General features: G+C 37.0%; 1 pseudogene; it reads left to right on the plus strand.

The window, feature by feature from the left end:
* The window catches only part of LOC100981136 (olfactory receptor 7E24-like), an 86903-nt pseudogene that overhangs the window by 51640 nt on the left and 19773 nt on the right, over nt 1–15490 (plus strand).

The following is a 15490-nucleotide window of genomic DNA, read 5'->3' on the forward strand; positions in this document are numbered from 1 at the left end:
TATATCCTTTTTCTGTTCCAAGATCCATTTCAGGATAGCACATTGTAATTAGTGAATTTCTTCTATAATTAAAAAAAAAGGCATATGTCTTCTCCCTTTCTATCAGGGCATTCCTTGCTGTTTTAGCAAAGGAATAAAGAGGAAAGTGTATTTTATTGACCATGGAGTACAGGGGATACATGGAGATAGACATCTCTTCGGTAAACCCAAAAAGGAAGTAGGAGGTATTTTAAATAAGTATCGTGAAAAATCCACATAAAGTCTAATAATATACACACAAAAAATACTTATGGCCCTATGGTAGGTGGGAAAAAAAGATAAAATACTTGGTTTCAAGATGTAAAACTATGCAGAAACCTTTTTTTGAAATGAATATATATTTTAAATTATGGAATAATTTTGACACATATATCTCTATATCAAAAAGTGTTTTCACAGATAGCTTCTTTTTAATTTTTAGGGCTGGTTATTTGTGTTTTCCTAAGAGGTAGATTCTACAAAAAGAGTATTTGGAACCTGGGGAATCAAAATACAGGTTCCAATGTGAGATATTAAATAGCACATCAGAATGCATTTTCACAGATAGCTTGTTTCTTGTTTTTGGGGCTGGATATTTGTTTTTTTCCTAATAGGCCCCAATTGGCTTAGTAATGTCACTTCATAGAATCTACAAAAAGAGTGTTTGGAACCTGGTGAATTAAAACACAGGTTCCAATCTGACAAAGCATTTTCACAGAGAGCTTGTTTCTAGTATTTAGGACTGGATATTCATTTTTTTCTTTGTAGGCTTCAATGGGTTCAGAAATGTCACTTCATAGATTCTACAAAAAGCAGGTTTGGGACCTGGTGAATGAAAACACAAGCTCCATTCTGTGATATAAAACAGCACATCACAAGCCATTTTCACAGATAGCTTGTTTCTAGTTTTTAGGGCTCGACATTCGTTTGTTCCTATAAAGCCTCTATGGGCTCAGAAATGTCACTTCGTAGATTCCACAAAAAGAGTGTTTGGAACCTGTTCAATCAAAGTGCAACCTCCATTCTGTGATATAAAACAGCAAATCACAAAGAGTTTTCACTGATAGCTTGTTTCCAGCTTTTAGGGCTGGATATTTTTTTTTTCCTAATAGGCCTCAATGGGCTCAGGAATGTCACTTCTTAGATTCTACAAAGGGATGGAACATGGTGATTCAAAACATGTGTTCCATTCTGTAATATGAAACAGCAAATCACAAAGCATATTCACAGATAGTTTGTATCTATTTCTTAGACCTGGATATTCATTTTTTCCCATAAGGCCTCAATGGGCTCAGAAATGTCACTTCGTAGATTCTACAAAAAGTGTTCAGAATCTGGTGAATCAAAAACAGGTTTCTTCTGTGATAGGAAACAGCACATCCAAAAGCATTTTCACAGATAGTTTGTTTCTTGTTTTTAGGGCTGGATATTCATTTTTTCCTAATAGGTCCCATTCGGCTCAGTAATGTCACTTGGAAGAATCTACAAAAAGAGTGTTTGCAACCTGATGAATTTAAACACAGGTTCCAATCTGGGATATGGAACAGCACATCATAAAGCATATTTACATATAGCTTGTTTCTAGCTATTAGGACTGGATATTTATTTTTTCCTAATTGTCCTCAATGGGTTTAGAAATGTCACTTTGTAGATTTTACAAAAAAATTGTTCGGAACCTGGTGAATCAAAATACAGCTTCCAATCTGGTAATATGAAACAGCAAATTGCAAAGCATTTTCACAGATTGTTTGTGTCTTGTTTTTAGGGCTGAATATTAGCTTTTTCCTAACAGGCTGCAATCGGCTCAGTAATGTCACTTCATAGAATTTGCAAAAAGAGTTTTTGGTACCTGGTGAATTTAAACACAGGTTCCAATCTTAGATGTGGAACAGCACATCACAAAACATTTTCACAGATAGCTTGTTTCTAATTGTTAGGGCTGAATACTCATTTTTCCCTATGGGCCTCAATGAACTCAGAAATTTCACTTTGTAGAGTCTGCTAAAAGAGTGTTTGGAACCTGATCTATCAAAACAAAAGTTCTATTTTGTGATATGAAACAGCACATCACAAAGCGTTTTCACAGATTGCTTTTTTCTAGTTTTTAGGGCTCGATATTTGTATGTTCCCGTGAAGACTCAATGGGTATAAAAATGTCCCTTCAGGGATTCAAAATCAGTGCTTCAAACCTACTGAATCAAAACCTAGGTTCCATTCTGTAATATAAAACAGCACATCACAAAGCACTTTCACAGATAGCTTGTTTCTAGGGCTGTATATTTGTTTTTTCTTAACAGGCCTCAATGAGGCTCAGAAATATCATTTTGTAGATTCTACAAAAAGAGTGTTTGAAACATGGTGAATCAAAATGTAGGTTCCATTCAGTGACATAAAACAGCACATCTCAAAGTGTTTTCACTGACAGCTTGTTTCTAGTTTTTAGGGCTGGATATTCTTATGTTCTTATAAGGCCTCAATGGGCTCAGAAATGTCACTTCATAGATTCTATAAAAAGGAAGTGTGGAACATGGTGAATCAAAATACAACATCCATTCTGTGATATGAAACAGCACATCATGAAGTGTTTTCACAGAGAGCTTGTTTCTAGTTTTTAGGGCTGGATATTCATTTTTCCTAATAGGCCTCAATGGGCTAAGAAATGCCATTTCATATATTCTACAAAAAGAGTGTTTGGAACCTGGTGATTCAAAACACAGGTTCCATTCTGTGATAAGAACAACACATCACAAACCTTTTTCACAGATAGCTTGATTCTACTCCTTAGGGCTGGACATTTGCATGTTCCTATAAGACCTCAATGGGCTCAGAGAGGTCACTTCATAGACTCTACAAAAAGAGTTTTTGGAACCTGGTGAATCAAGATACAGTTTTCCTGCTGTGATATGAAACAAAATCAAAAAGCATTTTCAGATAGTTTTGTTCTTGTTTTTAGGGCTGGATATTTCTTCTTTCCTAATAGGTCTCTGTCAGCTCAAAAATGTCATTTATTAGATTCTGCAAAAAAAGTGGGATCTGGTGAATGAAAACACAGGTTTCATTTGTGATATGGAGCAACACATCACAAAGCATTTTCACAGACAGCTTTTTTCTAGTTTTTAGTACTGGATATTTGTTTGTGTAAAGCCTAAATGTGCTCCGAAATGTCAGTTCTTAGATTCCACAAAAAGAGTGTTTGGAACATGGTGAATCAAAACACGTGTTTCATTCTGTGATATGAAATAGCAAATCCAAAAGTGTTTTCACTGGTAGCTTGCTTCTGGCTTTTAGGACTTTTTGTTTTTTCCTAATAGGCCTCAGTGGGTTCAGAAACGTCACTTTGTAGATTCCACCAAAAGAGTGTTTAGACCCTGGTGACTTAAAACACAGATTCCAATCTGAGATATGGACTACCACATGACAAAGTGTTTTCACAGAGAGCTTGTTTCTAGTTTTTAGGACTTGATATTCATTTTTTCTTTGTAGGCTTGAATGGGCTCAGAAATGTCACTTCATGGAGTCTACAAAAAGCAGGTTTGGAACCTGGTGAATCAAAATACATGTTCTATTCTGTAATATGAAATAGCAAATCACAAAGCATTTTCCCAGATAGCTTGTATCTACTTCTTGGGGCTTAATAAGGACTCAATGGGCTCAGAAATGTCACTTGGTAGATTCTACAAAAAGAGTGTTTGGAATCTGGTGAATCAAAACACAGGTTCCATTCTGTAATAGGAAACAGCACATCAGGAAGCATTTTCACTGATAGCTTGTTTCCACTTTTTAGGACTGGATATTTGTTTTTTCTTAATAGGCCTCAATGGGTTTGGAAATGTCACTCTATCAATTCTACAATAAGAGTGTTTGGAATCTGGTGAATAAAAACACAGGTTCCATTCTGTGATACTAAGGAGCACATCAGAAAGTGGTTTCACAAATAGCTTGTTTCTTGTTTTTAGGGCTGGATATTAGTTGTTTCCTAATAGGCCCCAATTGGCTCAGTAATAGCACTTCATAGACTCTGCAAAAAGAATGTCTGGAACCTGGTGAATTTAAACACAGGTTTCAATCTTAGATGTGGAACAGCACACCACAAAACATATTCACAGAGAGCTTGTTTCTAGTTATTAGGGCTGGATATTCATTTTTCCTAATAGGACTCAATGGACTCAGAAATGTCATTTTGTAGATTCTACAAAAGAGTTTTTGGAACCTGGTGAATCAAAACACAGCTTCCATTCTGTGATATGAGACAGGACCTCACAAATCATTTTCTCTGCTAGCTTGTTTATAGCTTTTAGGGCTCGATAATCATACATTCCTGTAAGGCCTCAATGAACTTAAGAATGTCACTTCATAGATTTATCAAAAAGAGTGCACAAACCTGGTAAATTGAAACATAAATTCCATTCTTTGATATTAAACAGCACATCACAAAGCGTTTTGACAGATAGATTGGTTCTAGTTTTCAGGGCTGGTTATTTCACTGTTCCCATAGAACCTCAATGTGCTCAGAAATGTCACTTTGTAGGTTCTACATAAGGAGTGTTTGGAACTCGACGAATTGAAAAACAGGTTCCATGTGTGATATGAAACAGCACATCATAACTGATTTTCTTGCCAGCTCTGAGAATGAAAAGCAAGCTAGGTGAGAAAACAATCAGAGCTGGATATTCATTTCTTTTTAATAGGCCTCAAAGAGCTCAGAAATATAACTTTGTAGATTCTACAAAAAAAGTGTGTGGAACCTGGTGAATCAAAACAGATGCTCCCTTCAGTGATACAAAACAGCACATCACAAAGTGTTTTCACAGATAGCTTGTTTCTAGTTTTTAGGGCTGGATATTCACATGTTCTTTTAAGGTCTCAATGGGCTTAGAAATGTCACTTCAGAGATTCTTCAAACAGAGTGCTTCAAATCTGGTGAATCAAAACACAGTTTCCATTCAGTAATATAAAACAGCACATCACAAAAGATTTTCACAGTTAGCTTGTTTCTAGTTTTTAGGACTGGATATTCAATTTTTTCTTTATAGGCCTCAATGGGCTCTGAAATATCACTTAGTATATTCTACAAAAAGTGAGTTTGGAACCTGGTGAATCAAAACACAGGTTCAACGTTGTGATATAAAACAGCACATTGCAAAGCATTTTCACAGATAGTTTGTTTCTACTTTTTAGGGCTGAATATTTACTTTTTCCTATCTAGCCTCAATAAGCTAAGTAATGTTACTTTAGAGATTCTGCAAAAAGCATGTTTGGAACCTGATGAATCCAAACACAGGTTCCATTCTTTGATATAAATAAGCACATCACAAAGCTTTTTCACAGGTAGCTTGTTTCTAGTTGTTAGGTTGTATATTCGTATTATTTTATGTTATTTATTTTTTTATTATACTTTAAGTTCTAGGGTACATGTGCACAACATGCAGGTTTGTTACAGGCCTTAATGAGATGAAAAATGTCACTTCGTAAATTCTACAAAAACAGCGTTTGGAACTTGGTGAACCAAAACACAGGTTCTATTCTGCAATATGAAACAGCAAATCACAAAGTGTTTTCACTGATAGCTTTTTTCTAGTTTTTAGGACTGGATATATATATTTTTAATAGGCCTCAATGGGCTCAGAAATATCACTTTGTATATTCTACAAGAAGAGTGTTTGTAACCAGGTGTGGTGAGTCAAAACACAGGTTCCATTCTGTAATATTGAAAAGCACATCACAAAGCATTTTCACAGATAGCTTGTTTCTACTTTTTAGGGCTGGATATTCATTTGTTCCTAATAGTTCTCAATTGGCTCAGAAATGTCACTTTGTACATTCTACAGAAAGAGTGTTTGGGACCTGGTGAATCAAAACACAGGTTCCATTCTGTTATAATAGAAAGTGCATCACAAAGGATTTTCTTTTCTTTTTCTTTTTTTTTTTGAGATGGAATCTCACTCTCGTCACCCAGGCTGGAGTGCAATGGTGCGATCTCAGCTCACTGCAACCTCCACCTCCCTGGTTCAAGTGATTCTCCTGCCTTAGCCTCCCAAGTAGCTGGAATTACAAGCACGCAGCCCCACGCCTGGCTAATTTTTTAATATATTTTTTAGTAGAGACAGGGTTTCACCAAGTTGGCCAGGGTGGTCTTGAACTCCTGACTTCAGGTGATCCACCCGCCTCAGCCTCCCAAAGTGCTGTAATTACAGGCATGAGCCACTGTGCCCAGCCTTGCAAAGGATTTTCAAAGACAGTTTGTTTCTAGTTTTAGGGTTATATATATATATATATATATATATATATTTTTTTTTTTTTTTTTTTGAGACTGAGTCTTGCTATATCACCCAGGTTGGAGTATAGTGGTGTGATCTTGGCGCGCTGCAACCTCTGACTCCTGGGTTCAAGCAATTCTCTTGTCTCAGCCTCCTGAGGAGCTGGGATTACAGTTGCCTGCCACCACGCTTGGCTAATTGTATTTTTAATAGAAACAAGGTTTCACCATGATGGCCAGGCTGGTCTGAAACTCCTGACCTCAAGTGATCCACCAACCTCATCCTCCCAAAGTGCTGGGATTACAGGCATGAGCCACTGTGCCCGGCCCCATATTTTCTTAATAGGCCTCAATGAGATAAGAAATGTCACTTCGTAGATTCTACAGAAAGAGTTTTTGGACTCTGGGGACTCACAACACAGGTTCCATTCTGCGACATGAAACAGCACATAAAAAAGTTTTTTCACTGATACCTTGTTTTTAGTTTTTAAGACTGGATATTTATTATTTCCTAATAGTCCTCAATGGGCTCAGAAATGTCAGTTCGTAGATTCTACATAAAGAATGTTTGGAACTCAGTGAATTGAAACACAGGTTCCATTCTGTGATATGAAACAACACATCACAAATTGTTTTCCTTGATAGCTTACTTTTAGTTTTCAGGGTTGGATATTCATTTCTTTTTAATAGGCCTCAATGGGCCCAGAAATGTCACTTCATAGATTCTACAAAAATTAGCTGGGCATGGTGGCATGCACCTGTAATCCCTGCTACTCAGGAGCTCAATAAGCTCAAAAAGAATGTAAGCCGCTTCTTAGAATCTACAAATTAGTGTTTTGAACGTGTTGAATCAAAACACAGGTTCTATTCTGTGATATAATCAGCACATCACTAAGTCTTTACACAGATGGCTTCTTTCTAGTTTTTAGGGATGGTTATTCATATGCTCCTCTAATGGCTCAATAATATCAGAAATGTCACTTCTTAATCTAAAAAAAAATTGTTTTGAACCTCTTGAATCAAAACCTATGTTCCATTCTGTGATATAAAATAGGACATCACAAATCATTTTCACAGATACCTTGTTTCTAGTTTTTAGGGCTGGATATTTGCATGTTTTTCTAATTAGTCAATAGGCTAAGAAATGTTACCTCATGAATTCTAAAAAATGTGTACTTGGAGCCTGTCTAATCAAATTATAGGTTCTATACTGTGATATGGAACAGCATATCACAAAGTGTTTTCACAGATAGCTTGTTTGTAAATTTTAGGGCTGGATATTCATATGTTCCTATAAAGAAAGGCACAATAGGTTCAGAAATGTCACTTCTTACATATTCTAAAAAAAATTGTTTGGAACCTGTTTAATCAAAACCAAAGATCAATCTTGTATTACAAAACTGCACATTCCAAAGCACTTTCTCAAATAGCTTGTTTCTAGTTTTTAGGGCTGTATATTCAAATGTTCCTATAAGGGCTCAATAGGCTAAGAAATGTCACTTATTAGATTCTGCAAAAGGAGTGATTGGAACTTGTTTAATGAAAACCCAGGTTCAGTCCCAAAATATAAAACAGCACATCACAAAGCTCTTTCACAGATAGCTTCTTTTTACTTGTTAGGGTTGGATATTTGTATGTTCCTCTAAAAGCTCAATGGGCTCTGAAATGTCATTTCTTAGATTCTACAGAACACGTGTTTAGAACCTCTTCCATCAAAACACTGATTCCACTCAGTGATAGAAAACAGCACATCACAAACCATATTCACACACAGCCTGTTTATAATTTTTAAAACTGCATATTCATATTTCCATACAGGCCTCAAAACCTCTGAAATGTTATTTTCTGGATTCTACAAAATATGTATCTGGATCATTTGTAATGACAACACAAGTTCCATTCAGTAATATAAAGTGGCACATCACAAAAGTTTTTCACAGATAGCTTGATTTTAGTTTTGAGGGCTGAATATGCATATGTTCCTATAAGGGCTCAATGTCCTCAGAAATGTCCCTTCTTAGATTCTACAAAACGTGTGTTTGGAACTGGTTGAATCAAAACAAGGTTCCATTCAGTGATATGAAACACCACATCACGATGCTCTTTCAAGGATAGCTTCTTTTTACTTTTTAGGGCTGGATATTCCTATCTTAATCTAAGGGCTCAATGGGCTCAGAAATATCATTTCTTGGATTCTACAGAACGTGTGTTTAGAACCTGTTGAATGATAATGCAGGTTCCACTCAGTGATAGGATACAACACATCGCAAAGCATATTCACAAAGAGCTTGTTTGTAGTTTTTAGGACTGGATATTTGTATTTTCAAAATAGGTCTAAAGACCTCTGAAATGTCATTTTTTTTGTTTCTACAAAACATGAGTTTGGATTTTTTGTAATGAAAACACAATATCCATTCAGTGATATAATACAGCATATTGTAAAGCTTTTTCACAGATTGCTGGTTTTTAGTTTTGAGGGATGAATGTTTGTTATGTTCCTATGAAAGTTCATTTGGTTCTGAAATGTCCCTTCTTAGATTGTACAGATACTGTGGTTTTTTTTTAGGAGTCTCACTCTGTTGCCCAGGCTGGAGTGCAGTGGCACAACCTTGGCTCACTGCAACCTCCACCTCCGAGGTTCAAGTGATTCTTCTGCCTTAGCCTCTGGAGTAGCCAGGACTACAGGCATACGCCATCATGCCTGGTTAATTTTTTTTTTTATTTTTAGTAGAGAAGGGGTTTCACCATGGTGGCCAGGTTGATCTCAAACTCCTGACCTCAGGTGATTTGCCTTCCTTGGCCTCCCAAATTGCTGAGATTACAGGTGTAAGCCATCGTGCCTGGCCGGAACCTGTTGAATCAAAACACAGGTTCCATTCAGTGATATACAACAACACATCACAAAGCTCTTTAACAGATAGCTTCTTTTTACTTTTTAGGGTTGGATATTTGCATGTTCCTTTAAGTGCTCAATGGGCTCAGTAATGCCATTTCTTTTCTTTTCTTTTTTTTTTTTTGAGATGGAGTTTCATTCTTGTTGCCCAGGCTAGAGGGCAATGGCACGGTCTTGGCTCACTGTAACCTCTGCCTGCGGGTTCAAGCATTTCTCCCACCTCAGCCTCCCAAGTAGCTGGAATTACAGGCACTCACCCCCACGCCTGGCTAATTTTTTTGAAATTTTAGTAGAGACGGGGTTTACCATGTTGGCCAGGCTGGTCTGGAACTCCTAGCTTAGGTGATGCGCCTATTTTGGCCTCCCAAAATGCGGGATTACTAGTGTGCGCCACCATACCTGGCCAGTAATGTCATTTCTTAGATTCCACAGAACCTGTGTTTAGAACCTGTTCAATCAAAACACAGGTTCCACACGGTGATAGGAAACAAAACATAACAAACTATATTTGCACAGAGCTTGTTTGTAGTTCTTAGGGCTGGATATTTTTATTTTTTTATATCTGCCTAAAAAATTCTGAAATGTTATTTTTGGATTCTACAAAACATGACTTTGGATCCTTTGTAATGAAAATCACAAAAAGTGTGTTTGGAACCTATTGAATCAAAACACAGTTTCCACTGAGTGATATAAAACAGCACATCCAAAAGCTCTTTCACAGATAGCTTCTTTTTACTCTGTAGGGCTTGATATTGGTATGTTCCTGTAAGTGCTGAATGGGCTCAGAAATGTCTCTCTTTCGATTTCACAAAAAGTGTGTTTGGAAACTTGAATCAAAACACTGGTTCCACTCAGTGATAGAAAATGGCACATCACTAAGCATATTCGCACAGAGCCTGTTTGTAGTACTTAGGACTGGATATTTGTATTTTCTTAAATAGGCCTAAAAACTTCTAAAATATCATTTTTTGGATTATACAAAACTTAAGTTTGGATCTTTTATAATGAAAACACATTTTATTCAGTGATATAAAACAGCAAATTAGGTGGTGCACAGTGGTTCACGCCTGTAATCCCAGTACTTTGGGAGGCTGAGGCAGGTAGGCAGATCACTTGAATTCAGGAGTTCGAGACCTGCCTGGCCAACATGGTGAAACCCTGTCTCTACTAAAAATACAAAAATTAGCTGGGTGTGGTGGCATGTACCTGTAATCCCAGCTACTCGGGAGGCTGAGAGAGGAGAATTGCTTGAGCCTGGGAAACAGAGCTTGCAGTGAGCTGAGATCATGCCACTGCACTCCAGCCTGGATGACAGAGCGAGACTCTGTCTCAAATAAATAAATAAATAAAATAAAAAATAAAAAAACATTAAATAACAAAGGATTTCACAGATTGCTTGTTTTTCTTTTTGAGGGCTGGATATTTGTATGTTCCTATAAGGTTTCAATGGGCTCACAAATATTCTTTCTTAGATCTACAAGAGGTGTGTTTGGAACATTTCGAATCAAAACAAAGATTCCTTTCAGTGATATAAAACAGCACATCACAAAGCTCTTTTATAGATAGCTTCTTCTTTTTTTTTTTTTTTGAGATGGAGTTTCACTCTTTGCCAAAAAAGTGCTAGGATTACAGGCGTGAGCCACCACACCTGGCCCATATTTCTTATATAGGCCTAAAAACCTGTGAAAGGTCATTGCTTAGATTCTACAAAACATGTGTTTTGATCCTTTGTAATGAAAACACAAGTTCCATTCCATGATACAAAACACATATCACAAAGGTTTTACACAGATCACTTGATTTTAGTTTTGAAGGCTGGATAAAGGGCTCATTGGGCTCAGAAATGTCCCTTATTCGATTCTGCAAAAAGTGTGTTTGGAAACTGTTGAATCAAAACACACATTCTGTTTACTGATATAAAAGAGGACATCACAGAGCTTTTTCATAAATAGCTTCCTTTTATATTTTAGGGCTGGATATTCATATATTCCTGTAAGGACTCAATGGTCCCAGAAATATCAATTCTTAGATTCTCCACAATCTGTGTTTAGAACATGTTGAATCAAAACCCAGGTTCCAATCAGTGATAGAAAACAGCACATCATGAAGCATATTCACACAGACCTTGCTTGTAGTTCTTTGGGTTGGATTTCATATTTTCTTACATAGGCCTCAAAACCTCTGAAATGTCATTGCTTGGATTTTGTGAAATATGAGTTTGGATCCTTTGTAATGAAAACACAAGTTCCATTCCATAATATAAAACAGCACATCACAAAAGTTTTTCACAAATTGCCTGTTTTTTTTTTGTTTGTTTCTTGTTTTTTGTTTTTAATTTTTGGAGGGCAGGATCTTCATATGTTCCTACTAGGGCTCAATAGGCTCAAAAAATGTCACTTCTTAGATTCTATAAAATAAGTATTTAGAATCTGTTGAATCAAAACACAGGTTCCATTCAGTGACATAAAATAGCATGTCACAAAGTTTTTTTTTACAGATTGCTTGTTTTTTGTTTTGAGGGCTGGACATTCTTATGTTCCTATAAGGGCTCAAAAAGCTCAGAAGTGTTTCTTCTTAGATTCTACAAAAAGTGTGTTTGAAACCTGTTGAATAAAAACACAAGTTTCATCCAGCGATATAAAACAGCACATCACAAGCTCTTTCACAGATAACTTATTTTGGCTTTTTAGGGCTTGATGTTTGTACATTCCAATAAGGGCTTAACGGGCTCAGAAATGTCCCTTCTTAGATTTTAGAAAAAGTGTGTTTGGAACTTGTTGAATCAAAACACAGGTTCCACTAATGATAGTAAACAGCACATCACAGAGCATATACTCAAAGAGTAGTTTGCAGTTTTGATTTTTGGGTATTCACATTTTCTAATATAGGCCAAAAATCCTCTGGAATGTCATTTATAGGATTCTAAAAAACATGAGTCTGGATCCTTTGTAATGGAATCACAAGTTCCATTCATTGATATAAAACAGAACATCACAAGGGGTTTTCACAGATAGCTTTTTTTTAGTTTTTAGGGCTGGACTTTCTTATGTTCCTATAAGGGCTCAATGGGCTCAGAATTGTCCCTTGTTAGATTCTACAAATCTGTGTTTGGAACCTGTCGAATCAAAACATAGGTTCTATTCAGTAATATAAAACATCATATCACAAAACTCTTAAACAGATAACTTCTACTTTTTAGGGATGGATATTCATATATTCCCATAAGGGCTCAAAGGGCTCAGAAATGGCATTTCTTAGATTCTACAGGATGTGGGTTTAGAACCTGTTGAATCTAAACACAGGTTCCACTCAGAGATAAGAAACAGTGCATCACAAAGGATATTCACACAGAACTTGCTTGTAGTTCTTACAGCTTGATATTCATATTTTCCTATATTGGCCTAATAACCTCTGAAATGTCATTACTTGCATTGTACAAAACAGAAGTTTGGATCTTTTGTAATGAAAACACGTGTTCCATTCAGTGATGTAAAGCAGCACATCACAAAGGTTTTTCACAGATTGCTTGTTTTTAGTTTTGAGGGCTAAATATGTGTATGTTCCAATGAGGGCTCAATGGGCTCAGAAATGTCACTTCTTAGATTCCACAGAATGTGTGAAAAGTAACATCTCTGTGGATATTCTGAATAATATCACAGGGTGTACACAGCCTGTGACATTAGGAGTAGCATCCCCATAAGATATTCTGAGTAATATCACAGGGTGTACACCCCATGTGACATTAAGGGTAACATCTTCTTAGGATGTTACGAATGACATCACAGGGTGTACGCCCCCTGTGACTTTTAAAGTAACATCCCCCTAGAATATTACGAATAATATCATGGGTGTACACCCCGAGTGACATTAGGAGTAACATCTCCCTAGGATATTATGAAGAATATCACTGGGTGTACACCCTCTGTCATATTGGGAGTAACATCCTTCTATGATATATGAATAATATCACAAGGTGTACACACACTGTGATATTCAGAGAGATATCTCCCTAGGATATAAGGTATCATATCACAGAATGTACACGCATGGTGTACACCCACTGTGATGTTAGAAGCAATATCTCCCTATGATAGTATGAGAAATATCAAAGGGAGTACACTGTCTGTGATATTAGATGTAATGTTTACTATGGATATTACAAATAATATCACAGGGTGTACACACATGAGGTACACGCACTGTGGTATTATTCGTATTGTCTTAGAGAGACAAAACTCTCTAATATAACACAGAGAGCTATAACTCTGTAATATCTCTGAGATATTACAAATAATATCACAGTGAGTGTACACCCACTGTAGGTTTACAGTAATATCTCCCTATAAGACTACAAATGGTATCAAAGGGTGTACACCCCCTGTGACCTTAGGAGTAACATCCTTCTGGATATCAGGAATAATATCATAAGGCATACCCACTCTGTGACATTTTGTACACCCTTTGTGACATTAAAAGTCACATCCCCCTAGTATATTAAGAATAATATCAATGGCAGTTGATGCACACAGTGTACACATCTTGTTACATTAGTCATAATCTTTTTCTGTGATTTATGAATAATATCATAGAAGGTGTACACACATGGTGTACACTCCAGGTGACATTAGGAGCAACATTCCCCCAAGATATTAGAAATAATATTACCAGGGTTGCATACACATGGTGTACTGTCCCTGTGACATCAGCAGCAACATTCCCCTAGAATATTACGAATAACATCAGAGGAGGAGTACACATATAATGTACGCACCTTGTAAAATTAGGAGTAGCATCTCCCTACGATGTTATGAATAATATCACAGAATGTGTACACACATGGCGTATACCCCATGTGATGTTAAGAGTTACATCCTTCTAGTATGTTAGGAATAATACCACAAAGGTGTTCGCACATGGTTAACACCATATGGAATGTTAGGATTAACATCCCTCAAGAATATTACAAACAACATCACAGGGGCTGTGCACACATGGTGCACATGCCCTGTGGTGTTAAGAGTACATTTCCCTGACACATTACGAGTAATATCACAGAGTATACACCTTCTGTGACATTTGGAGTAACATCCCCTAGGATAGTATGAATAATACCACAGGGTGTACATCCCCTGTGACCTGAGGAGTAACATCTTTCTAGGATATTGTGAATAATATCACAAGATGCACAGCCCCTGTGACACGAGGAGTAACATCCACCTAGGATATTATGAATAATATCACAGGGAGTACACCCCGTGTGACAGTAGGCGTAACCTCAGCCAAGGATATAAGGAACAAATACAGAGGCTGCACAAGTGTTGTGACATTAGCAGTAACATCCATTTAGGATATTACGAATATTATCACAGTGTGAATACCCCCTGTGATATTAGGAGTAACATCTCCCTACAATATTGGGAGCCATGTCATACGGTGTACACCCCCCGTGACATTAGAGGTAACATTTCCTTAGGATATTATGAATAATATTACAAGGTATACAGCCCCTGTGATATTAGGAGTAACATTTCCATAAAATATTAGGAATAATATCACTGTTGGTACACTACGGGTGACATTAGCGGACCCCAAAACTATTATGAATAACTTCACAGGGTGTACACCCTCTGTGACATTGTGAGTAACACCTTCCTATGATATTACTAATAAGATCAAGGGGTGTACACACCCTATGACCTTAAGATAACATCCCGTTAGGATATTCAAAATAATATCCCAGGGTGTACACCCCATGTGACATTGTGAGTAACAGCTTCCTAGGATATTATGAATAAGATCCCAGGGTTGACACACCCTGTGATTTTAAAAGTAAAATCCCCCTAGAATAGTACTAATAATAACACAGGGTATACACCCCTGTGATGCTAGGAGTAACATCCTCCCAGGATATTACAAATAATATCAGAAGGTGTACACACACGGTGACATTAGTAGTAATATCCCGCTAGTGTGAATACTATCACAGGGTATACACACCTGTGACTTTAGGAGTAACATCCCCCTGAAATATTCTGAATAATATCACAGGGCGTACACCTCCTGTGACTTTAGGAGTATCATCCCGCTAAAGTACTAAGAATAATGCCCCAGGAGCTTAGCCTGTGTAATATCACAGGGTGTACACCCCCTGTGACATTAGGAGTACATCTTTCTAGAACATCATGAGTAATATCACAATGTGTACACCCTTTGTGACATTAAAAGTAAAATCCCGCTAAGATATTCTGAATAATATCACAGGGAGTACACCCCGTGTGACATAGGAGGAATAACCCGTGAGGATATAACAAATATCAGACGGT

This window comes from Pan paniscus, chromosome 2 (assembly GCF_029289425.2).
Source record: "Pan paniscus chromosome 2, NHGRI_mPanPan1-v2.0_pri, whole genome shotgun sequence".
Taxonomy (NCBI): domain Eukaryota; kingdom Metazoa; phylum Chordata; class Mammalia; order Primates; family Hominidae; genus Pan; species Pan paniscus.